Below are 26,248 nucleotides of genomic sequence, written 5' to 3'. Positions count from 1 at the left end.
CGTCGCGGCCCCCTCTGACGTCAGCACGCCGCGAGGCTCCGCCTCCTGCGAGGCCCCGCCCCCTGCGAGGCCCCGCCCCCTGCGCTGCCTGGCCGGCGCGCATCTGTCCAGCGGAGGGCGCGCTGCGCTCCTGCCCCTGGAGGGCCTGAGGGAGGAACCCAGCTGTGGACACTTAGGCAAGTAGTTGTCTTATTTTTATTAAATAAAATTATATTTGTTATTATCTTCAATAGTCGTATAAAGGAGTTACCATTCAACAAAGCAGTTTATGAATACCATCATATCTTCCTCATTCTCCCTCATCCCTCCCATCTCCCACCCCTCAGTTTTTCAGTTTCATAGGGTATGAATTGACTGTTATGACTGCGTTCTCCCTCTTTCCTCATCATCATGATAACTGCATTTTACCCCTTCCTCTCTCCATTCTCCATCACCACACCAGTTCACCTCTTCCACACACCTTTCAAGGGCCAGTTTTCTGGTATTCATTTTGTGGTTTGTCAGGTTTTTAAAAAATTCTCTCCTACAAATACCATACTCTGGTGAATACATTTGTGTACACTTGAATGCAACCCTGTATGTGTTTTGCTTAGACATTTATAAATTAGGTTTAACTTCCACAGATTCAAGAAAGCAAGCATCTTTTGTCACTCTGGGTCTGGACTTACTCATCTTTTTGTTTTTCACTAGTCAAGTGTTACGTTTTGAAATATGAAGGGAAAAGTAACATAACGAAGAAATAATTAGAACTAATTTACTATCTGTTGGCTTATCATGGGGAAGGGGCCTTTATTGTTTTAGATTCAGCCAGCACTCGGGAGTCAGTGGGAACTTGGAAAATCTGATGAACATGAAACTTCATAAAATAAAAATTGAGTGCATATAATGGATGATGTGGAGCTCATGTTGAACCATGTTGAACAATGATGAATGTGCGTTGAACCACTTAGAGCCCATGTTGCTTTTAGAGAGCAAAAAACCCACTGTCAGTACATTCTATGCCCAAGAGGCATGAAAACTGGACATATCCAGGTTTACAGTAAAACAATATGCCAATGATACAGGCTGATGAAATCACAAGGCAAATAAGAAAGTCTGTGTAACTGAATGATAATAAAGAGTAGAACATATCAAAAGCTTCCAGGCTAGTCTGGGTTACAAAGGGCCCTGGCTCAAAAATCCAAGGCCAAACTGTGCGATGCAGCTATGGCAGTGCATAAAGAGGAAGTTACAGCTTTGTTTTCAGCTATGAAGACACATTTTTTTTTTTGTCAATCATGGGGCTTGGACTCTGGGCCTGGGTACTGTCCCTGAGCTCTTCAGCTCAAGGCTACTGCCCTACTCCTTGAGCCACAGTGCTACTTCCCATTTTGTAGTGGTTAATTGGAGGTAAGAGTCTCACAGTGTTTAGTGCCTAGGCTGGCTTTGAACCGTGATCCTCAGATCTCTGCTTCCTGAGTAGCTAGGATTACAGGTGACACCCACTCCCGGCGACACCAACGTTTATACAAGAACAGTGGTAATTAGTTTGATTTCTTGGAAATCTGATATGGAAGAGAATCTGTAGGCTAGTCTTTGAAACAGAAGCAAAGTAGAGATTCAACTATGGAAATATTTGGTTCTGAGATCATTTGATATAGAGAAAGTAGCTGAATAATCCTAATGGTTGCATACCAGAATGAAGAACATAAGCGTAAAGTTTTCATTAATGTACCCAAAAAGTCTGTCACAACATGACTTCTGCATAATTCATTTTAGTCCTACCAAGACCACTTGACATTATATTAAGTACTGTTTCACCACAGGCACTTACAAAATGAATGGGTGTATATGAAAAGAGATAGAGGAACAATTATTGTCTACATTTTAAAATGATAAAGAAGCCTAAATGTAAATAACTAAATATTTAAAGAAAAAGCCCTGGCACTCAGGCCTGTATGACCAGAGAAACAAGTTTTGGGTGACTTCCACAGATAATAGCATTAGGATGAGAAGGCATACTTCCCCATGCATAGTCATGGAATTTATAGTACTTAGAGGGCTCTGTCTGTTTATTCATAGCCTACACAAAAGCCTTTCGTGGCATGTTTGGTGGAAGAATAATACCTGGTGAAGTATCTATAGGACCACCAGAGCCTGTTGACTGGTGGATGAACAGCAGTGTCTGGCAGGGAGACCTTGGTGTCCCTTAAAGGGGCAGGAGAGGGAGCCCAACGACCCAGATAGAGGTCATGGGCAGAACGGGAGTACCCTAAGAGATGGATCTTGGATTTCAGATGTGCTTGAAGTGGTGTGGCATAGGGAGAAAGTTCTCAAGAAGCTGGAAGTCTATTACCACATAGGAACAGAACCGTGGAAATTTAAATTTTTACTTTGGTGTGAATAATCTGTATCTCCAGGTTGCCACGTTTTATAGGATACTTTTCCGTGAGACTGGGATGAAAGTCGTGGGGGTTGCAGGAAGTATTTGAGATAGGAGAGGTTATTTTTTCTTTTATCTTCCTTCCCTTTTATATATCCTTTCTGGTTTTTTTTTTTTAACTAAACCAGGTTAGTGAGATTTGCAGGTATTGAATGGCCAACATGGAGCTTTATATTTCTCTTAGTCATCTTTATGACTTTCAGCAGTGGCTGATATCTTAAAATTATTCTCCTATTGCAATTTGTCTGGAGTTTTGGGATCACTCTTTCTCTCTTTGGCCTGTCCGATTTGAAGGCTTTTGGAAGGTATTATTCTCTGTCTGGATCATATACCAAGGTATTTTACAGGACTCTTTCTTTACTGTAAGATGAAATCTACTTTAAATCGCCATATTTTCGTGACCTCACTTATTGTCCCTGAGATGATGACTCACATTTTTCTAGCCACACCTCCTTTCTGTGCATCTGGATTTACATACACAACTGGACATTTTTAACAAGAAATGTTTAAAAAAATGAACTTTTGTGGGCAGGTCTGCAATCTATTTTCTCATATCTCTCGTTTTCATTTTTGCCAGTCCTAGGGCTTGAGCTCAGGGCCTGTGCACTGTCCTTGGGCTTTCTCAAAGCTAGAGCTCTATCACATGAGTCACAGCATCACTTCCAGCTTTTTTATGTATGCAATATAGAGGAGTCAAACCTCGGTCTTCACACACGCCCTCTACCACTAAACCATATTTTCCCATCTCTTAATCTACCTTTATTCAGTCTCTTAAGCCAAAAACCTTGTAGTCTTTCTTGGTTCCATTTTATTAGTGCCTCCTTTGGCTTCTTTCCTCATCACCTCAGTCAGTTCCTTGTCAATGATTTCAACTCCTTTGTTTAAATAGGCTTACCAGAAAAAAATATCAAGTAAATTGTTCATCAGTCTTTAATTCTACACCCAAAGAAATGACAATGAACTGGTATCTGCAGATTCAGTTTATAATTTCTGTGGAGCCTTTTACTATTCATGGATATGTTAAGTGTTTACCTGTTACTTTCTGCTCCCCACCTCTCTGCCTCTTGCCTCCATTAGCAGATCACTTCTTAGCTATTTCATAGAGAAAATAGGGATTAAGACTGGACACCTGCTTAACTTTCTTCTATTAGCTCTGTATTGTGAAGCCCAACCATAATCAAAGCCCAATTTTTGTATCAGTAAATATATGATCACTTTAAGCTTCCTGCTTCATGCCAATCATGATTCTTTCTTTCTTTCTTTCTTTCTTTCTTTCTTTCTTTCTTTCTTTCTCTTCTTTCTCTTCTTTCTCTTTTTCTCTTTCTTTCCTTCTTTCTTTCTTTCTCTCTCTCTCTTTCTTCCTTTCTCTTCTCTCTTTCTTTCTCTTCTTTCTTTCTTTCTTTCTTTCTTTCTTTCTTTCTTTCTCTTTTTCTTTCTTTCTTTCCCTTCCTTCCTTCTTTCTTTCCTTCCTTCCTTTCTTCCTTCCTTCCTTCCTTCCTTTCTTTCTTTTTTGGCCTTGTTCCTTTTAGTCAGGTCATGGGCCTGTTCTGTACATTACCCTCTCTCACCTGTTTCCCTACATATTTTTTTCTTTTCTACTGAATATACCTAGAATATACCTATATGCATCCATATGCATATATAATATGCATATATAGATATATGTTTATATATTCAAGCTTCATTCATTTTAAAGCAAATAAAAAGAAAAGATCAAACTTTTTTATTTTTATTATTGGCCTGTTCTTAAACTGTGCATCATTCTTGTTTCATTCTCAGCCACACTTCAGGAGACAGTGGTCTATAGTTATTGTTTCCATTTCTAAATTCCCTTTCATTTCTTTTATGGCAATCTAACTTCTGTTCTTACAGCTCTATTAAAACCTCTTTCCTTCAAATACTAAAGTCAGTGGACCCTGTTAATAAAAAAAACCCTTTCACTATAAAATAAAATAAGCTACAAATAAATAAATCATAGCAGAATAGAATTGGGCGAGCCATTCCAATATTACTTTCATGTTCTTCATTCCTTGATAGCCTACAGCCTTTGTCCAAAGCAAGCATTGTTCTGACTTTTAGTATAGTCAATCCCTTGAGTCTCTTGTTGGCTATATTTAAGTGTACATTCAAGGCATAGTAGGTTTTAGACTTAAACATTTATTTAAAAAGAAGCATAAGTTTAAAAAGATCTTTTGTCAGTACTGGGCTTTGAACTTACAACCTTATACTTGCTACTTAGGTACTCTACCAGTGAGCCATGCCTCTAGTTTTTGTGCAGCTTATTTGTAAAATAGGGTCTCTCTTTGTGCTCAAGTGTGTGTCTTGACCATAATCTTGTTATTTTAAGCTCCCTGTCACAACTAGAATGAAAGCTCTCCAACTCAGGTCGTAGGGGTGAGTGGTGTCTCATAACCTTTGTGGATCCAGTTGGCCTCAAACTGAGACCCTCCTCATCTCAGCCTCCCAAACAACTAGAATTTCAGCTGAGTCACTACCACCTGCCTCTTTGATGTATATTGTTTAAGTCATTTTTTTTTTGCCAGTCTTGGCCTTGGGCTCAGGGCCTGAGCACTGTCCTTGGACTTTCTCAAGACTAGAGCTCTACCACTTGAGCCTCAGCACCATTTCCAGCTTTTTTTTTCTATGTATGTGGTACCGAGGAATCGAACTCGGGTATTTGTGCATGGTAGGCAAGCACTCTACCACTAGGCCAAACTCCCGGCCCTGTTTAAGTCATTTTTAAGCCGTAAGAGTTTCATCTATTTTTTTCCTATCGTAATTTATTTATAAAAAACCCATAGAATTGCTCGCAGCCTGAATTCTGCTGTTTGCAGAGCCATGATGCAGTATAAGATACATGTATTTTTTTTCAAATTGTCCTAAATCCTTGATGATGGTCTTATTTGATCCATTTGGTAAAACAATATTTGGCAAACTGTTTCTTCTGTTTTCTGCTGTATGGTCTGTTTTTTTTCCCTGATGCTACCATTCACTGCTTTTTAACATCTAGATCCATTAATTCACAGTGACTGTGATGTTCTCAGATTATCATTGTCGGAAGAGTATGTTCTGGGAGAGAGGGTCAGTGGGTGACTGGGCAACATTTTGCTTAAGGGCGTAGTCATATCACTCATAAATGTAAGTAATCATTTCAACTGATGTCAGAACTGTAAATGGGGCTATATATGAAGATCATGAAAAACATCATCAATTGATGTAGATGTCTATGACATATATAGGAGGCAATAATGTTTGGGGGAATATTTTGGAATAGAAATCCTAGTAGCTTAATCCTAGGAGGCAGAGACAGAATGATATGAAGGAAAACTGGACTTCTGGGATTTTTATGGTCACAAAAAGTGTCTGATAGAGCTACTTGAACTGCATATTTGTATTGCCTTCAAGAAAAAGGAAGAATACTCCAGTGCTGAGCCTTAGATGGCATAGGGGTAGCAGAGTTCCATCACAAGCCCAAAGGGCAGTACTCAAGCCACAGAGAATCAGAGGCCTTGAACCCTATATGTATAGTTCTCTTTAGGATGTGGAAACTAATCTTAATGACGCCTTTATTTCTGAATTCTTTTGTCATGGAAATGTCTGCTCTGGGCCCGACATACCCTTGTATTTTGAAAATATATATGTTGTGTTCTAGTTTCACAAATCATATCTAGAGTCTTAGATGAGACTTAGATGAGGGAATTTTTAGTTGATATACAGGAAGATTTCAGGCTTGGACTTTGGGGGATATTGACATTGGGTGAATGTATTTTGAATGTTGAGCAAACATAAAGTGTGAGAGGATAGGACGTGAATAAAGTCCTGGTTTCTCTTGAATGCGAAATAAGATTTCAAAAACCAAAATTTGGATATAAGGAATACTTATATCAAGCATTTATATCCACTCATTTATATTTATATCTAGCATATGTTTATAGTAACATTGCCTTTAAAATTGAGTACTGTATGAGATTCACAGAATTGCTCAAATGGTAGAGCACTATTTTGTTTTTTTGGTCGGTTGTGGGACTTGAACTCTGGGCCTGGGCACTATCCCTTAGCTCTTCAGGGCAAAGCTACTGCTCTACCCCCTTGAGCCACAGCACCACTTCCCATTTTCTGGTGATTAATTGGAGATAAGAGTCTCATGGACTTTTTAGTGCTTGGGCTGGCTTTGAACCTCGATCCTCACTCAGATCTCAGCCTGCTGAGTAGCTAGGATTACAGTTATGAGCCACCTTGCCCAGCTAGAACACTATCTTATCAAGCATAAGACTTTGAGTTCAATCCCCAGTATTAGCAAAAAAATGAGTAGCCACAGGGCTTTTGCAAACTTACTTGTTTTATTTCATATTATATATTCACTGTCAAATTATAGTAGTCGCATAATTATACCAATTGTGATCACTAAAAATGATTAATTTTTGCATATCTTATGTCTATCCCCTTTTCTTTTGAAATCTTTTGGTTGTATTATACCTACACATCCATAAACCATAGCATTTATATACTCATTTACTCTTTTCATATTCATTTATTCTATTTAAATATCACTAATCCTTTTGCTAGCAATTTCTAGTTATTTTAATTCTTTGCAGTTTATTCTTTAGGAGATTCTGTGAAAAAATGTTTTCTGAGTTTTTAAGATATGAAAAGTTTTTCTGGGATTCTTTTTTTGTTTTTCTTTTTCCTTTGCCTTCTCATTTTCCTTTAAAATTTTCTTTTCTTTCTTTAAAAAATCTGGGGACAGAAAAAGTCTCTCTGTATAAGAATCTCAAACTTGAGGTTTTTCTATCTCCTTCTACTGAGTGATTGCACTGCAGTTGCAAGCCATCACACCTGATTCTGAGACTTCAAGATTAGTTTTGTGGATATAATATATTTGATTCTTGTGCTTTCCCTTAATTAATCTCATTTCTGTAATAAAAAGCTTTATTGACAAAGGTATAATAGTCTAATTTTCTTTTCATAGTACATCTATGTGTGTGTGTGTGTTTTATTGGATGATAGAATGTCACTGAGAAACATATAGTTTATTATTTTCATTAGATTGTTAAGGTCAACTATATGGATTCATGATCTCAAGCACACAGTACATATTTTTTTAATTTTTTATTGTCAGGATAATGTATAGAGGGGTTACAGTTACATTCGCCAGATAGTAGGTACATTACTTCTCACACATTGATAGCCCTTCTCATGTTTTTGTCCCCATTTCCCTCCCTGCACCCCCTCCCAATCATCTTGTTTCCCCCTCTTCCCTTTCCTATTTCAAAGAAACAAATAAATGTATATACAATATGCCAGGTAACAAAGTCAGATACTGTAACAATATGAGATTAACCAAAGGGCAATAAAAGAGAAGTTAAATAACATAGTATATTAAAAACAACAATCACACAAGATAAAGCTCTTGTTTCCATATCCTGGAGATTTTTTCATTTAGCCTCTTCCTATATGGCTGTATATATCTAGGTTTTGAGCTATTATAATCCTCTGCTAGGAGAGTCCTAGGTGTCTACTAATTATTACAAATGAGGGAACATGGTACATACATTTAGGATGCATTTAAAATCATTTTTGTTTTCAGAAAATTTTCTATATTACAAGTTTTGTATTTGTTCTGTTTCCATTTACTGAATTTCTTCTGCAGGCACTATTAATATCTATGTATTGGCTCTTCCTTGGTTATCTTCAATATTTGTTACTTCAAAACCATTAAACTTACTTTTATTTTCTTTTTTCCTGCAAGTTTCTTCTTTAGTTTTTTTTAAAGATTTTTATTAACACTGATTTTTACATCATATTTCAAATGTCACGTTTAACAAACAAGTAGTCAGGAAGAGAATCTCTAAATGCAATCCCTGGCACATAGATTTTAGAACATAATTAAAATTAAGCTGAGTGGTTGTATGTCATAGATACATATTAATATATATAATAAAACATTATATCTATAGAATATATATCCTGTGGATATATAAAAATCTATGGATTTTTATGTCTATGTAGTTATGTTTATATCTCTAAGACCATGTCCATAACTTTGGGTACCCAAATATTGAGTCACTTTTCCTGTACTGTTTGGATCTAATATCTACATATTAAAGAGACTATGTGGCTTTTGTTCTATATATCTATATCTATATCTATATGTCTATGTCTATATCTCTATCTATCTATCTATCTATCTATCTATCTATCTATCTATCTATCTATCTATCTATCTCTTGTAGAACCGTAGTGAAACCATCTGGACCTGGGCTCTTTCAGCTGGCATGTCTGATTGCTTCTACTATCTCATTGTATGAAATTGATTTGTTCAGTTGGCTTATCTCTTCTTGGTTCAATGTGGGTAGCCTATATTTATTTTAAAAATCATCCATTTCTACTAAATTTTCCTGTTTCTTTGAATATAGGCCCTGGAAGTACTAGCCCAACTGGTGCTAGTTTTCCCACTCTGTTCCCAGAGACCAGGCGGAGCTGAGGACGTGCAATCTGGGGGATTCCACAGTAGGGCAGAACAGTGCCTTTGTGGTTCTCAGGGCGTGAGCTCGGCCCCTGCTGGTCTGCCCTCCAGTTCCCTGCTCTGTTTTGGGGTTGCTATCCCTGCTCTTTCTGTTTTTCTGTACTAGGGCAGAGTGCACCCCTGATTTCCGCTGGAAGTACAGGGCCGTTTTTGGCTGTGTGTCTTTTTATGTCTCAGTTGGGGCTGGCTTGCCAGAGGCCCTCAGCAGTAGGGCTCCTCACTAGGTTTTGGCTCACTCACACACAAGTATGCACGCACACACCCCCACCTGCTGTTGGAAAGCAGAGTCTTGCTTCCCTCAGTCTCCAGTCTCAGTGGCCTAGGGGAGGGGGCTGATGGGCAGGTGTGAGCAGGAACACCCCACACCCACTGTTGAGGTGCTGGATCTTAGCGCCTGCCTGTCAGTCTCCAGTCTCAATGACCTAGGGGAGGAGAGGGACAGAATTTGGAGATTGTTGTCTCCCCCCCTCCAATGCTTGCCAGTCCTTCTTGGGTGGGAGTGAGAGGGGTCTGGGTTAAGTTCTGTAGCTCCCCACTAGCTCTAGCTCTGCATTTCCGAGGGGTTTGGGGGGTATCCTGGTGGGCTACTTACTCATTGGGGTTGGGCTGTGAGCTGTTCCATGGTGTTAGAGGGTCATTCGCCTCCCCTCTGGTCTCAGCAGCTGTCTGTGCTGTCCCATGCCCACGCAGTGTGAGATTCCTGGGTCTGGATTCTGCAGTTTGCTGGAAGGAATTCAGGGGTTCCTGGCCCCTGACAATCACTAGTCCAGCTCTTGCAGCTTGGAGGCCCCAGGGGCGAGGGATGGGGGAGGGGTCCTCGTGTTTTGGATTATTTGAGAACATTGGATATAAGCTTTATCTGGGTTTCTTTTCTGGTTTGCATTCTTCTCTGTTGCTTCTTAAATTTGTAGTTGTGGGATTCCCCAAGTCTCTCTTTTTCAGCGCCATCCTTGTCTCATTCTTCTTTACTTTTTATTTATTTCTTTTTTCTTTACACACATTGGTTTTTCAGATCTGTCACACAATTTTTGTGTCTTAAAATTCTTACATTCTTTGTCCTTTTTAATTTAAGACATTTTCTTGACACCTAAGCTTATTTTGAAAGACATAATTTTTTGAAATATACATTCTAGTTTAATAGTTTATTTTTTATTAAAGAATTTATTAACATTGATTTTTACATCATATTTCAAATGACATGTTTAACAAAAAATGTATTCAAGAAGGGAATCTCTATATACAATCACTGGCACTTAGTTTTTAGAACATAATCAAAATTAGGCTAAGGGTTTGTATATCATAGATACATATTAATCTATGTAATAAAGCATTGTGTCTATAGAGTCATATGTTTTTATGCCTATGTAGTTGTGTTTATACTTCCAATACCATGTCCATAGCATTGGGTATGCAAATATTGAGTCCTCGCTCTTGTACTGTTTGAATCTAATAGCCATATATTAAGGATACCATGCGCCTTTTGTTCCTTTGGTCTTGACTTGTCTCACTCAACATAATTCATTCTAGATTCATCCAGTTCCCCGTGAATGCCATTATTTTATCTTGTCTGTTGGCTATGTAGAATTCCATTGTGTATGTATACCATATTTTCTGCAGTAGGGTATTTGGATTGTTTCCATCACCTGGCTATTGTGAATAATGCAGAGATAAACATAGCTGAGCAGGTGTCCTTATCATTTCTTGGGTTATGATGTTCAGGGTAGATGCCCAGAAGTGGTATGGTGGGATCGTAGGGAAGGTCAATTTTCAGTTCTTTAGGAAACCTCCACACTGATTTCCAGAGTGGCTGAATCCCACCAACAGTACAGTAGGGTTTCTTGTTCTCCACAACCCTGCCAGCATCTGTCATTGTCTGAGTTCAAAATCTTGGCCATTCTTGTTGGGGTAAGGTGGTATGTTAGGGTTGTTTTTATTTGCATTTCCTTTATGACCATGGATGATGAACATTTTCTCATATGCTTTTCTGCCATTTTAATCTCTTCTTCTGATAAGTCTCTCTTTAGTTCCCTTGCCCATTTAGTGAATGTTTTGTTGGGTTTGGGGGGGATTCATTTCTTGAGTTCCCTGTAGGTACTGGATATTAAGCATTTGTTTGATGTATTATTGGTAAATATCTTTTCCCAGTTGGTTGGCTGTCTCTCTACTTTTGTGGCTATCTTTTATCTGTGCAGAAACTTTTTATTTTTAGGTAGTCCCATTTATCGAGTCTCTGTCCAATCTGTTGTGACCCTGGGATTCTGTTCAGGAATCTTTTGCCTGTGCCTATGAGTTCCAGTGTCTTTCCTACTCTATTGTGTAGCAATGTCAACGTTTCCGGTCTGACATTGAGGTCTTTGATCCACTTTGAGTTAATGCTTGTGCATGGCGAGAGGCTAGGGTCAATTTTTAGTTTTCTGCATGTGGCTGCCCAGTTTTGCCAGCACCAATAATTGAATAGGCTGTGTTTGTTCCCCTGTATATCTTTGGCTCCTTTGTCAAATACAAGTTGACTATAGGTATGTGGTTTTATTTTTGGATCTTCTATCCTGTTCCATTGATCTTCTGGTCTATTTTTGTGCCAATACCATGCTGTTTTTGTTATTATGGCTCTATAGTAGAGTCCACCAGCATTCCTTTTTTTGCCTAGAATTGTTTTGGCTATTCTAGATAGGTGTAGATAGGTTCCATATGAACCTTTGGATTGTATCTTCTATTTCAGTAAAGAATGTCTTTGGGATTTTGATGGGGATTGCATTGAATTTGTATATCAATTTTGGCAGTATAGCCATTTTTGCTATGTTGGTTCTCTCTAACCATGAGCATGGGATGGAAAGACATAATTTTATGTGGTTTTATGAGTATATTTTCTTATAAGGCATAACTATTTTTCTCATTCTTTTAATAGATTTCTTTAAATTTTATTTTTTGAGACAATTTTCTGTGTAGTCTGGTCTGTTACTGAATTCATAGTTCTCCCATTTCAGCTTGTTCAGTGATTGGATTTCAAATATATGCTACCATGCTCAGCTTTCATTCTTTATGCTTTCAGTGTAATAATTTTAATTGTGATTTGTTTTGTTTAACTTTCTATTGTTTATTTTTACTCATATTTCTTTTCCATGAGCTAGAGAGGGGCACTTAATTTCAATGGATATCTGAACTTCTCTAAACTCTTTTTTTTTTCTTTTGTGGGAGACAGTCCTAGGTACTGAACTCAGGGCCTGAGCGTTATCCTCCAGGCTAATACTCTATCACTTCAGTCACTGCACCACTTACAGGTTTTCTATGTATGTGGTACTGAGTAATCGAACCCGGTCTTCATGCATGCTAGGCAAGCCCTCTAGCAACTAGGTCAATGTCCCAGTCTCTGTTATTGTTTTTATGTTTAAAAAAAAAACCACAGAAAAGGTAGGACAAAGGGTAAACCAATTCTGCAGTGAAACCCACTAGACATTATGTTGGAAATGAACTATACAACTTGGTGGAGAGGGAAATTGGGAGGGGAAAAATGGAGAGAATGAGGGAGGGGTGACACTGTTCAAAAGGAGATATACTCATTATCTGACTTATGTAACTGTAACCCCTCTATATATCATCCTTACAATAAAATTTTAAACGTGAGCTTTCTCAAGGCTAGCACTCTACCGCTTGAGTCACAGCACCACTTCTAGCTTTTTCTGTGTATGTGGTATGAAGAAATTGGTCCCAGGGTCTCGTGAATGCTAGGAAAGCACTCCAACACTAGGCCACACGAGCAAACCCTAAAAGAAATCTTGGTGGATTTCCTTACTCTCAGCTCTTTCTTCTCATTCTTGTGTCTTTATTGCTCCAATTCTCCTTACCTTTATTCTTTGTATTTTCTCCTGATCAAGGAATAGGGCTCTACCTTGGAAGAAAGACTTGAATGTATCCCTAAAGGTATTAGTGAACTCAAGTGTGCTCTAGGTCTTTCATTCTGTACTTCATTCTTTACATCTCCGTACTGACTACTGAGTTACACTTCAGCCCTCCCAGTATCAATTGCACTTCTCAATTTGTCTTGCGGATTTGCAGCATGGGTTGCTACTCTGAAGTTCTTCTACTTTCAGATCCATCTGCTGCCCTGTTATTTTTCTCCTGCATGTGTACCAGAAGAAGTACACACAGGTTATAACTGTGTTCTGCCCTCCCCCACCCCCTATTCCAACTCCTACTCTATTTTGGACTCTGCTGGGAAAGCATGTGATCTAGATGTTTTGTTTCGGGCCACTTTGGTCCATGATTTTTGAGTTTCATTCTTTAAGTCTCATGTGTATGTAAGGATTCAGGAAGACTCCTAAATCTGGGGTGCTGCCAATACTCTTAGTTTTGCTGAGTCCGCATTAGTTGCTACTTCTTAAATTCTTATATTAGTGACTATCTTCAGCATGATTTTTCTTAGTTTCAATGACTCTGTTCTCTTGTTGGTCTATTTTTCTTTACCTGCTGTTGAAATAGAATGATTCTATTGAAGGAAGTCACAGACAGTGATGGTAAAAGTCTGAAGTTTTTTGTGCCGACCAGTCAGGAGTGAGCAACCCTGGAATTAAAAAAGATAGGGGTTTTTAAAGGCAGAGTCACATAGTCACATATGGCCAGGCACAGCTGGCCAATGATTTTACAAAACACAGTCCTCCTAGGTTTAGATAGTCAATGGTTTCATTATGACCATACAAATGGACTGTCATCTTAACTCAAGCAAGGAAGCAAGATAAAGAAGCAAAGTTAGTGTTTGGCAATTGTTTATTTCTGCCATCCCACATCAGTCCTGCTGTCCCAAATTATCTGACTCTAAAGTCTTGGGTTCTGTTTGCTTGGGGACTCTGATAAGTTTGCTAAGTTTTAAGTAACTGTTGTGCTTGAAATTGGTTTATGCTAACATGCTGACAATTCCCATGAATTTTTACATTTAACCCATTTCACTGTTGTAGGTGTTTTGTGGTTACTATTTCTTTTTTATTACATATACATCCACTATATCCATATTCCCTTTTTTCTGTCAGTTGTAGGGCTTGAACTCTGGGCTTGGGCGTTGTCCCTGAGCTCTTCAGCACAAGGCTATCTATCGCCCTACCCCTTGAGCCACAGCACCACTTCTTATTTTCTGGTGATTAATTGAGGATAAGAGTCTCGTGGACTTTCAGTGCCTGGGGTGGCTTTGAATTGCGACCCTCAGATCTCAGCCTCCTGAGTAGGTAAAATTACATGTGTGAGCCACTGGGCCTGGCTGATTTTTTTTTTAACACAGTAGTCGGACTACATATAATCTTTTCATTTTCACGTTTGAAATAAAAGTCTTGCCATAGACAGTTATCTTTTTCCTTCTCTTAGCTTGTGTGTGTGTGTGTGTAATACATTATATATATAATATAATATTGATTTTGAAATTTCCATCTTGAGATACATATCTGAATATAGTTTTCTGTGAGATATTTCCATAGAGATGCCTCCTACAATATTCAAACCCAAGAAGGTACCAAATGAAAAATCATTCTCTTAAGATCTTATCTATCTACTTGTCCATGAATTACACTGTTGTCTGTCCAAAAATTCAAGAGCCATGTAAGATAAGAGGCAGAAAATAAATGATAACTTGTTAGCACTAATGAATAGATAGTAATTCTACATGGAACAGATTAGAGATGTGAAGAGAATAAATGCTAGGTATTGCTGGATTTAATCACTGTTCCATTTCTAATACTTTTCACCTATGGAAGGACGTATGTATTTCTACCAGTTCTGAAATATTACTGATGTAATTATTAAAAATACTAGTGTACAGGTTTTATGAAAACCTTATTTCTCATTTTTCTGTGATGAATGCTCAAAGGATGTGATTGTTGTGTCATAGTCATAGTTATATAACTGCTGCATACTTAGTTTTGTATTGGATGCCTAAATATTGTATAATAAAACTTCAATGAATAAAGTAATGATCAAATAGTGTTAAATCACAACATAGATTAGGATCAAATAATCTGTTTTTATTGATCAGACAGTTATGCTGTCTGAGATGATATTTTAGAGTTGTTTTGATTTGCATTTCTTTTATGACCAGAGATGTCAAGCATTTCTTCATGTGTCTATAGGACATTTTTATTTCTTCTTTAGAGAAGACTCTTTTTAAGTCTTTGGCCCATCTTTTAATGGGATGGTTATTTCTTTGGAGATTAGTTTTGGAGTGATTCAATTTTTTGAGCTGTTGATATATTTTAGATATGAGGCCTTTGTCCGTTGTATGGTTAGTGAAGATATTCTCCTACTCTGTAGGCTTTCTAGTTAATTTGCTAACTATGTCCTTTGCTGAGATGATATTTTAAATATGTGTGAAATGTTGCAAACCAGAAATCATTAAGGCTTAAATTCTGTAACTTCAATACTTTAGAACTTGGATTTTTTAACCAAAACAATGGCAATTGTGAGGTACAATTGATCATAAATGATATATAAACATTGCACTCTAATATTAGATTTCCAGATGGCTAGACTTTGAAGACTGGATTTGGTTCAGTTAGTTTTAATAAGTTTAATTAATGTTATGTAGTAAGTAAGTAGCTACAATATTTGAAAGATATTTTTTCTTTTTTTTTTTGGTGCTTGTCTTAAGTGGCATCATCCAATGCTAATACCAAACCTATTTTTTCATTACGTTCTTATAGCCAGCACTCCTAAGCATTTTCCAGTATCACGGAGGGAACATGTACCCTACACACAGATTTCATGCACATCAGGCGTGTCTGAACAGCAATTAGTGGAATTTATCTTGGCTTTGGTTTTCTCATCTGTTAGGGATCATTCTGAACAACCTAAATGATTTGACAGGGTTATCAAGAGGCTCTGAAAAAATGACATGTATAAAGTATCTAGTGTAGCAAAGGAATCATAATTCATATTTCTTTTATGGCATTTTAAATATGAAGAATAAATAAATTCCTAGAACCTTATTTGTAAATCTTGTTCATGTCTATAATGAATTGCTACAGTTCATGTTTTATCCCAGGAACTTGAAAGAATAAGTTTAGAAAAAAAAGTTTAGAATGTACAACGGTAGTTAGAGTACTCTGCTAATAGGTCTTCTGAAGATTAGAGACAAATATTAATATAAAGAGAATGTGTGAATGTTGACATTTTGGGGACACAAGATTTGGCTTTCTATTTATTTCTTATTGATAGTTAATTTAAATCCACTTAATTTGGGCTGATATATCTTACTTGTAATAGTTAAACTTATCAGAAACAGGACCGTTACCTGAAGAGGCTAGACTTCTAAGCAAATACCTACTTACAGATGACCCCAAATAGGTCAGGAACTATTTGTAGAACTTGCTCCTTCTAACAAACAGGAATCATAGATTAATAATCATTTTGAATCTAATTTTTCAGTTTTAAAATTGAGAAAGAGTAGTGATGATATTAGTATCTCCCGATTAGCATTCAGAAGTTAGGAAAATATGCAGCATGCATGAAAAGACACCACTGACACTGCTGTCTGTGCTAACAGATTATTTTTGAGAATTGCTGTGCGTGTTACCATGCGGTCAGTCTTCCTGCAGATGGCACTCGTATTCTACAGAATCATTAACCCCGCAACACTTGGCTACAGCTTTACAGGAAGACAGGGAGAAACATGAATGTTTTTTAAGGTTGGTATATCATCATTTAAAAATAAAATTAGTTGATAAAGAATTTTATTTTATAAAGGTAAACATGCAACCCAAAAGGTAGATGGAAAGCTCCTCCTTGGAAAGCTCCTCCTTTCTATGGTTCATCTTGAACCATTCCCAAGCTTGCTCACCCTTCCTTCCCCTCTTCCCTCCCCCCCCCCTCTCTTTCTCTTTTTGTCTGTCCTGGGGCTTTAATTCTGGGCCTGGGCTATGTCTGTGAACTCTTCAGCTCACCCTACCCCTGGACCTGAGCATTGTCCTTGAACTCTTCAGTTCAAGGCTACCCCCTACTCCTTGAGCCATAGCAACACACTTCTGGTTTTCTAGTGGTTAATTGGAGATAAGCCCGGTCTTTAGTGCCCGGGCTGGCTTTGAACTGCTATCCTTCCTGAATACTTAGGATTACAGGCATGAGCCACTGCACCTGGCAAGTTTCATTTTTTACATTCTCTGCTTTCATTTAATTTAAGGGGATTATTTGAGTTTAGGAAAATGATTACCTTTTCCTTTATTTTTTTTTTTTGCCAGTCCTGGGTCTTGAATTCAGGGCCTGAACAACTGTCCTTGTATAATGGTAGTGCTCTACCACTTGAGCCACAGCACCACTTCCAGCTTTTTTTGTCTAGGTATGTGGTAGTGAGGAATTGAACTTGGGTCTTTGCATGCTAGGCAAGCACTCTACCACTAGGCCACCTGGCCCCACCTTTTACATTTTTAATTCTGGATCTTGGGGTGAGGCTCAATTCATTGATTTTACTTTCACTGGGGCCTCAGTCACCCATTCCTTCTACCCTGAGGCCATAGCTGATACTAAGAGTACTAAAACTACAAGCTGCCAAGAACTTGAGGTATAGAATGGAAGAGTAAGTGAAATTAACAAGAAGCCTAAAAATAGCAATCTCTTTATTACAAAACCTTGATATTTTAAGAACCACTTTTCAAGGCCTGCCTTGTACCTTTTCTAAACCAACATACAGAACTTTTGGAGTTCTGTTTTTTTGTTTTGCTGGTCCTACTAGGGCTTGAACTCAGGGCCTGGGAGCTATTTCTGAGCCAGTGCTCTAACACTACAATGCCACATCCCTTTTTGAGTTCTTGAATGCTCAGATGAATCAGCACATTGTATACAGCCATTCTATGTGTATGAAACATATACGGGTTCAGGTCTAAGAGTCCTGGAATTTTTAGCCTGTTTTATCAGACTCCTTGGTACAACTACAAAGTAATGCTTGTAGTGTATGGTTTATTGGCCATCTGTTTTTGAATCACTAAGGTGTTTGTTAGAAAAAAACAAAACAAAATCTTAGACCTGCCTTTCTTCCCCACTCTACTGAAACAGATTGTATGTGGAATTTATAAGAAACTAGTTATTTTTACCCTCATCAAAGTATGAGAACAATGGTAATTTCAGGAACTAGTCCTTGGAGCACAAATTTGAAGTCTGATTTTGGTCTTGGCCTACATTATTCTTCATCTTCACTGGAAACATCTTCATTTTTAACCCAGAATTTGTTTACTGGTTTATTTAGTTATTTTGAAACAGGATCTTGCTATGTGCCCCATGCTTGTCTCCAAATTCTGATTCATGCTACTTCAACGTTCCTGATGTTAGAATTGCAGTTGTGGGTCACTATGCCAGTCTTTTTCCAAAATTATTTGTTCTTAATTAAATGGTTTCCTTAGCCCTTTATTTTCTAAGATAATCTGATAATCTTCAGAACTGTAATTCCCAGCACATTTCTCTTGAAATTGCAGTCAGGAACTTCTGCTTAAGTGTGTGTGTGTGTGTGTGTGTGTGTGTGTGTGTGTGTGTGTGTGTGTACCTTAAATCCATCTAGTCTCAGCTGATCTAGTCAGTGGCTCATGCTCATAATTCTAGCTACTCAGGAGGCTAAGACTGAGGATCACAGGAAAAGTGACATTGTGGTTCAAGTGTTAATTATGCTAGCCTTGAACATAAAGAGGCCCAGGCCCAGTGCAAAGGCTCTGAGTTCAAGCCTCATAACTGACACACAAAAAATCTGTCTAGTTTCTGCTCATCATCCCCTTTTCTTTCCATTTCTTATTTATCAGTAAATGATCCTTTAAGGTCTGGTCTTAAAAGTCATTTAAAGTCAAATTTCCTTCTTTAAGAAAAAAAATCCTAAAACTTTCCAGGAAGGAGCATGGAGTGCTTACTGCCTGTTCTCCCATCCTTTGTTTCTTGTTATTCTCTTGGGAATAGTTTTCATCTTGTTTGAATCCTCTAAAACAAGCTATATGTGTAGGAGACAGTAAATGCTCCATAAATGTCTGTTGAGTACTAAAAAACGAAACAAACAAGCAAAGAAAACCTCAAACCACTTCTCATTTCTGTGTCTGTACATAAGGAGAAACCAAATTAGAATCCAATTAGTAAGTGAGCTCCATGAGGATAGCACTCATGGCTTTTTCATCTGTAAATATGATTGAGCAAACCTGGGAATAAGACTTCTCTTCCTTCATTTGGGTTATCTGTAAGAATTTGGGACACTGCATACGTTAAGGGTAAGGGCCAATAATTCATTCATGTGCATATCACCAACTCTGAGCATAGCTCACACAAATAGCATTGGATAAATGTTGGTAGAAATAAAATTTAAGGAGCTGTCTATGAATCATTCTGTGTGACCTTATGTCGAACAATAAAGACAATTTCACTCTTCCGTGTATGCCTAAAATGTCCTACAAATAGAGGACTTTGTTGTGTGTAGCAGTTATTTAGAGGCAGATGCAAGATTAGACATTTGGAAGGTCTATGGACATCATCCTACAGCAGAAGAGAGAGAAAGAAAATGAAGACATAATTTTTTTTTTTCCGGAGCAGGCTGTAATGAAACACAATCATCGCTAGGGGCCAGTGCTGGCATGTAGAATGTAACAGATTTCCACAAGAGATTAGGACAAACTTAAAGGCTCTTTGGAATCTAGGAAATGAACTTTGTTGTGATCACATTTTTCACATCCAGTACCACAGCCCATATTAATTGGCATCTACCTTATGGCAGCATTCTTCTTTATTTTTTAAACCCAAGTCTTTTGATTTTTAGTTTAGTATGCTTTCCTGGTTCACCATATTGTAATTTAATTTTTTAGGGTTTGTTGTTTGTTAAAAACATATATTTGCTGGGCTCCAGTTGGTTCATGGCTATAATCCTAGCTACTCAGGAGGCTGAGATCTGAGGAATAAGGTTCAAAGCCACTTTAGGCAGACAAATCTCCAATTAACAGTCAAAAGCCTGAAGTAGTTACAAAGCTCAAATGACAGAATGCTAGCTTTGAGTGAAGAAATTAAGCAAAAGCACAAGGCCGAGTTCAAACTCCTGTACTGGCATACTCACATGCACAAAATATACAGTTTTCCTTATTATAAGAATAATACATTTTAAAAAAAGAATAATACATTATCTTTGCAAAAAGTCAAACAGAGGCAAAGATGTTTAAGAAAGTAAAAGTTTTTATATCCAGACATTTATCATATAAATAATGGGTTAAAATTCATTTACCTATATGTAAATTTTATAATACCTCTAATAGGAATCAAAGTGTATTGTGGATATGTTTTCCTACTTAAAGCATTATACTAAGTGGACTTAGATTTTCAGTAACTATCTGCACTAATATTTTGTGCACTGGTTCTTTTAGACTAGTACATGTGGGCCCCATTTAAGTGTTGGCCCTACAGCTCCCCACAGTCGTTTTTCTTTTATTCTTTTTCCAGATTAACATTATTGTGATTTTAGCCATTTTAATTTGTAACACATGGTGTGATTCAAACCACTGAGTCTTAGCATCTGTCAATGATAAGATCATTCTTTTTAGTTATATGAGGGTCTTGCCAATAACATGGCAGAATTTGGCTTTTCATTGATATGTTATTAATGACAATGAAAGAGAACTTATGGGTAACATTTTTTTTTCTAGTTAACTTCAGCCAGTTTTCTGAAGTCCTTTTTAAATGTTCCCAGTAAAAGGATCTTGGATGTTGCAAAGCAAAGCCTTTCTGTACTCCCAAGGTTTGCAGGACTAGTTAACATAACCTCCTAACTTCTCAACAATGTTACAGTCACTATGAGGAGTTGAGGCAGTCCAGGGTAGACAGACAGGAGACAGAACCTTGAAGAGGCCTTGGAGGGCTCAGTAGACCTTTCATTAGCAGGTTCCTGCAAAAGGGCATTGACTTGTCATAGATACAGTCAGTCCTTAAGCTGCTGATTTAAGGTTCTTTCATTTGAGACCTTTTTTGTTTTCCCTTTTCCTGCAGTAGCTTTGTTTTGTATGTATTACTTATGAAACCAAAATATTAGTATGATATCATACTTTATAATTTGTTGATAAGGAAATGTACATTTGAGATATTTGGAAATGTGCCCAATTTCTTTTTTGATAGTGATATACATAATAATAAATTCAGTATCATGAATTTCTTGATGACCATTTCTTTTCTTCCTGATCTCCTAATTGTTTAGCACAATGGCCTGCCTATCATAGGTAGGTAGTCAGTATTATTAGCTGGCCTGCTTGCTGGATGTAGGGATAAATGAATAAACATGTGATTATGATTCTCCTTATGCATAGGAGGCCATCTTAAGTTGCCATTTAGTAAATAGTTCACTGTACTAAGGACACATCTGGGTAATGAACTAGACTGTGGTAACTGATCTAGATGTTGTGTTTGGATGTATTAAAAACTGATTCAATTTGTCACATTTTAAGCAATCTACTACACTGATGGATTAACAGAAAATAAATGGTGAATATGATCGAGAAATTTTATGTAATTCTGCTTTCTAGGATTCATTTATCTTAAGTATTGTCAGAATCGTGTCTGGGATTTAGTAAATGATATGATCTCTACAGACCTTAAACTTTAGATTTTTAAGTTTTCCTTCCTTCCTTCCTTCCTTCCTTCCTTCCTTCCTTCCTTCCTTCCTTCCTTCCTTCCTTCCTTTCTTCCTTCCTTCTTTCCTTCCTTCCTTCCTTCCTTCCTTTCTTCTTTCTCTTTCTTTCTTTGCCAGTCCTGGGCCTTGAACTCAGGGCCTGAGCACTATCCTTGAGCCTTCTCAAGGCTTGCACTCTACCACTTGAGCCACAGCACCACTTCCAGCTTTTTCTGTGTATGTGGTCCAGAGGAATTGAACCCAGGGCTAGTGGATGCTAGGCAAGCACTCTACCACTAGGCCATGCTTCTGGCCCCAAGTTTAGATTTTTAATTTTTTCTCATTCCTTTGAAGAAAGTAGCATGTGACTAGAAGAGTGCAATGACTAAAGAATGAAGTGAAGAGAATACCGCTAATAAAAGATTAATGGAAATGCTAATTCCATTTGTACTAGTCTTCTCTTCCCAAACACAATGGGGCAGCCATGATGTGGCTGCTGGTGACTGCAAATGGCTATGCCACCTTCACAGGCTTCAGATGAATTCTTCATTGCATCATCCTCCTTTCTCCACCATTTTTGATGCGCATTTTTCCATATATTTTTATTGTAATTAATAGAAGGGTTACATTATGTTCACCAGTTAGGGAGGCGCATTACTTCAGAAACATTGATACCCTTTCTCATGTCTTGGTCCCCATTTCCCTCTCCCCACCCCCGTTGAGGTGCATTTTTTATTTTATTTTATTTTTTTAAAAATAAAAACAGTGGTTAGATGCCACGAAGTAGGTGGCAATGCCTTAACCGTATGCGTGTTGTCAGGCTCAAGGGCCTCTTCCATCCTTGTCAAGGGGAGTGCTAACCTTCTCTTCTTTGCATTTTTTATTTTTACCACACATAAGTTTTATTTGTCAAATAAAACTTAGCTGTTTGAAATTGCCCAACTTAGGGGAATTTGTTATTGTAGCTCTGGGAACTTACTACACAACTCGCTTTTAAATTACAGTGGCAGAAAAATAATTTTATGCCATTTGTGGAAATCCTTTTATTTTCTCTGGCATCGTGCCAAGTAGCAGTAGCCTGTGATGTAAGAGCAGGTCAATTGGGTTATTATTATCACAAAGCTACGTGTACTTATGTGCTACACTATGCTACCCCTCACCTGGCCACCCCCAGTGTTTTCTGAAGGTGACTACACAGAAGAGCTATCCACATAGCCCTGTCTCATCTGCCTTTTTTCTCCACGAATTCCAGACCACTCTCAAGGTCTGTTGCTCCCATGTCACAGTGTGGTTTATGCAGTGTTCTGCAACTGTTTTCTATCAGGTCCAGCACTTTTCTAGATCGCAAATCTCCTTTGATTTTGAGTCCCACAAATCTATCTGGAAATGTTGTCACCTTCCTAGAACTTGGCCCAAGGAATGACTCAGGGTTTGTTACTGACACATGCTCTTATGTATCCTCTCCCTGTTCCTCTCACTGAGCAGGGAAGGGTTTTCTAGCTTTTCTTTGAAGGTAGGGTGCAGATGGGCATGTTCATCCATACTCATATAATTTCCTTGAGATTTTATCTATGTTATGACTCTTGATTCTTTTCTGTTCTCCTAACAACCACCCTAAATCAGTGGCTCTCGCTTGGAGTTAATGCAGCAAAATAGGTATCTTTTTGGTTCTGTTTCCGCTCCATGATATTGGAGTTTGAACTTAGGGCCTTGTGTGTGCTAGGCAAGTGTTATACCACATCTCCAGCCCTTAATTTAATAATCTCTAGATACAATTTTGGCTGTCATCGAAACGTGGGAGCATGGGAGGATGCTTTAGGAATCTAGGGGATACAGGTAAACTCCCCTTAGGCAGGTCTGTATCCTACAATGCACAGGACAGCACAGTACCATAGAACAAAAAATTATTGGCTTAAAAGAGATGGAGAGATAGATCTTTCTCATTTGGCTTTCTGTCATCATTAATTCCTTTTTTTTCTTTTTTCTTTTGGCAGTGAACATCGTCCTGATTTTGAGTGAGAGTTAATGGTGAAAAGAAAATATGGAGTAATTGGCTATTATGTAAAATTGTTCTGACTCTCCTAGGAAAAGATACTTAAAAGTACTTCTAATTTCCTGTTTTTATATAAAGACATTTTTGATATCAGAAAATGAAATGGAACGTTAGCGGTTATTTGGGAATTTTCAACTGGCTTGAAGGTCAAACTGAATTCGAAAGGAGAAAACCCTTTACAGCCCAAACTTTCTTGATTTGACTGTCTAAAGAGCTTAAATGATTTGGCTGAATGCATGGTTTAGTTAAGTCATATGAGGCTGTGAAGAACACTGGGATGAAAAAGTATAAAAATGGATTCCAGTCTTGTCCTGAATCTCTTACCAGATGCCTTGAACAAGCAACTTTTCTGGGCTTTAGTTTTTCTCAGAGACTTATAGTAGATTCTCTGAAGTGAAATTATCTTGGAGTTTTTCCCCCTTTAATTTAGGACCAGATTGTGAACAATTTATGTATAAATATTCATATTTATTTATTTTATTTTTTATAATTTTTATTGTAATTAATAAAGGGTTACATGATATTTGCCAGATAGAAGGTTCATTAATTCACATACACTGATACCCTTTCACATGTCTTGGTACCCATCACCCTCCCCCCCCCACCACCCACCTCCCATCTTGGTTTTCCCCCCTTCCCTATCAAATTTCAAATAACCAAATACAAATAAATTCAATATATCAGATAACAAAGTGCGATACTGTAACAATATGAGATACCCAAGAGACAGCAAAGGAGATGAAAGATAACATAGTACATTAAGGACAACAATCATTCATTATATGGCTTTTGTTTCAGTATCCTGGAGGTCCTTTCAATTAGCTTTATACTATAAATATTCATATTTAAATTCCAAATGTACTAATATGAAACTATCTCATTGGAAATACTTTGTTGAACTATCTGTTGTCCAACAAAATCTTCCAAATGCCTTTCATTACAGCAAGAGACTAATCTGCTACAATAGACTCACTAGTACAACGACACAAAAGAACAAAATAAGGTAGAACACACTGTCCAGGCTCTCTCGTATTTGGTTAAAATTAGTTTTCACTGGCAAAGAGGGAACAGAAAAGAGGTGCTTAAACTTTGGTCGCTACTCTACAATAGCTTGAATCCTGTGTCCCCCCAAATCCATGTGGGAGAGGGCATTCTCCACCACAGTGGTGCTTTTTGGAGGTAGTGGAGCCTTTAGGGAGTAGGCCTAGTGAGAGGTTTTTAGGGCTTCGGGGTACATACCTGAAGTGATTGTGGGGTGCCTTCCTCTTTGGCTTCCTGGTCATGATGAGGTTAGCACTTGGGTTCTAACAGTAGCCCCTGCCTTGATACTCCATCCCAGGCCCAAAGTATTGTAGATTGTGTTGCTTAACCCCTCTGTAACTGTTCTTGTTGTAAGTTGACTATCTCAGATGTTGGTTAAGTAAGGGAAAGCTTGTCAATACAGGCTTTATTATGCTTTCTCATTTACTCCAGCCAGAATCACTGCTGCTCCAGTTTTACCTGTTGGTGACATGAGTGCCTGAAAGGACGAAACAACAGTAGGAAGGAATCTTAAGGGATGAAATGAAATGGAACTGCTGTACCAAACTGGATTACATGCCTAAGAATGGTCTGAAAAATACAAACTGCTCCTTGGTGTTTTTTTCTCATTATTGCAGCTCAGCCATTTGCCCTAATTAATACTTTTTAAAATTATTTTTTTATTTTGCCAATCCTAGGGCTTGAACTCAGAGCCTGAGCACTGTCCTTGGGCTTTCTCAATGCTAGCACTCTACCATTTGAGCCACAGCACCACTTGTGGCTTTTGTGTATGTAGGGCTTTGTTCATGCACTCTACCACTAGGCTACCCCCAGCCCCCCCCTTTTTTTTTACATAATGACAAAAACCACATCCCTTCTAGCAAGAAGTTGCTGTTATTTCAATAAAATCCAGGATTATGATATTTAAAGTAGATGATTTCCTTGGTAGAAAAATCTCCAATTTTTGAGGAGTTGTGGCATTTATTCTGTATCTTCTCTGTGTTTTGATACACTGAGCAAAGAATGTGGATAAAACATGGGGCAGAACAGCTTGTTCCTCCACAGATATTTTGACTTTGAAATACTAGTGAGTGGGGGAGGAAGGGGAGAGAGGTTAGGAGAAAAAGAATGGAGAGGAGGAAAGAGTAGGAGAAGAGAAAAGATAAAAGGAAAGAAGGAAAAAGCAAAATGAAAGGGGCCGGGAGTTTGGCTTAGTGGCAGAGTGCTTGCCTAGCATGCATGCAGACCTGGGTTCCATTCCTCAGTACCACATACATAGAAAAGAGTTGAAAGTGGTGCTCTGGCTCAAGTGGTAGAGCTCTAGCCTTGAGAAAGACCAAGGCAGTGCTCAGACCCTGAACTCAAGCCCAGGACTGGTTAAAAAAAAAAAAAAAAGAAAGAAAGAAAAGGAAAGCGTGCTTAACATGTAAACTAAGCAAGCGCAGGGGTCTACGAAGAAGACTAGGGAACAGCCAAGGTAGCCAGAACCTACTGCTTATAAGCTTTAACTAGTTTATGAATGCATAACACCTAAGCGTTCTACATTTCCCTTCATGTCTTTTGTCTAGAGAAGTATATGGGGTATAATGAAATAAAATTCAAATTATGTTTGATAATCAAATTTCAATAGAAGGAAGATGAATTAGA

At 37.9% G+C, this 26,248-nt stretch overlaps 1 long non-coding RNA gene and 1 other non-coding gene across 2 annotated transcripts; one reads left to right on the top strand and one right to left on the bottom strand.

Annotated features, from left to right (window-relative positions):
• The first annotated feature begins 111 nt into the window (after positions 1 to 111).
• On the top strand, positions 112 to 25,183 carry LOC150055558 (uncharacterized). Its single transcript, XR_016537446.1, has 4 exons — positions 112 to 176; positions 16,468 to 16,609; positions 23,523 to 23,629; positions 25,055 to 25,183. It is a non-coding gene; the product is annotated as an uncharacterized LOC150055558 (long non-coding RNA).
• Positions 22,286 to 22,412, bottom strand: LOC150055559 (U6atac minor spliceosomal RNA). The gene has a single exon (XR_016537503.1). It is a non-coding gene; the product is annotated as a U6atac minor spliceosomal RNA (small nuclear RNA).
• Positions 25,184 to 26,248: the final 1,065 nt, after the last annotated feature.

The sequence above is a fragment of the Megascapheus bottae genome, chromosome 13 (genome assembly GCF_031878675.1).
Source record: "Megascapheus bottae isolate mThoBot1 chromosome 13, mThoBot2.hap1, whole genome shotgun sequence".
In the NCBI taxonomy this organism is placed as follows: domain Eukaryota; kingdom Metazoa; phylum Chordata; class Mammalia; order Rodentia; family Geomyidae; genus Megascapheus; species Megascapheus bottae.
The sequence above is the reverse complement of the archived record's forward strand: the minus strand, read 5'-3'. Positions and strand labels throughout refer to the sequence as shown.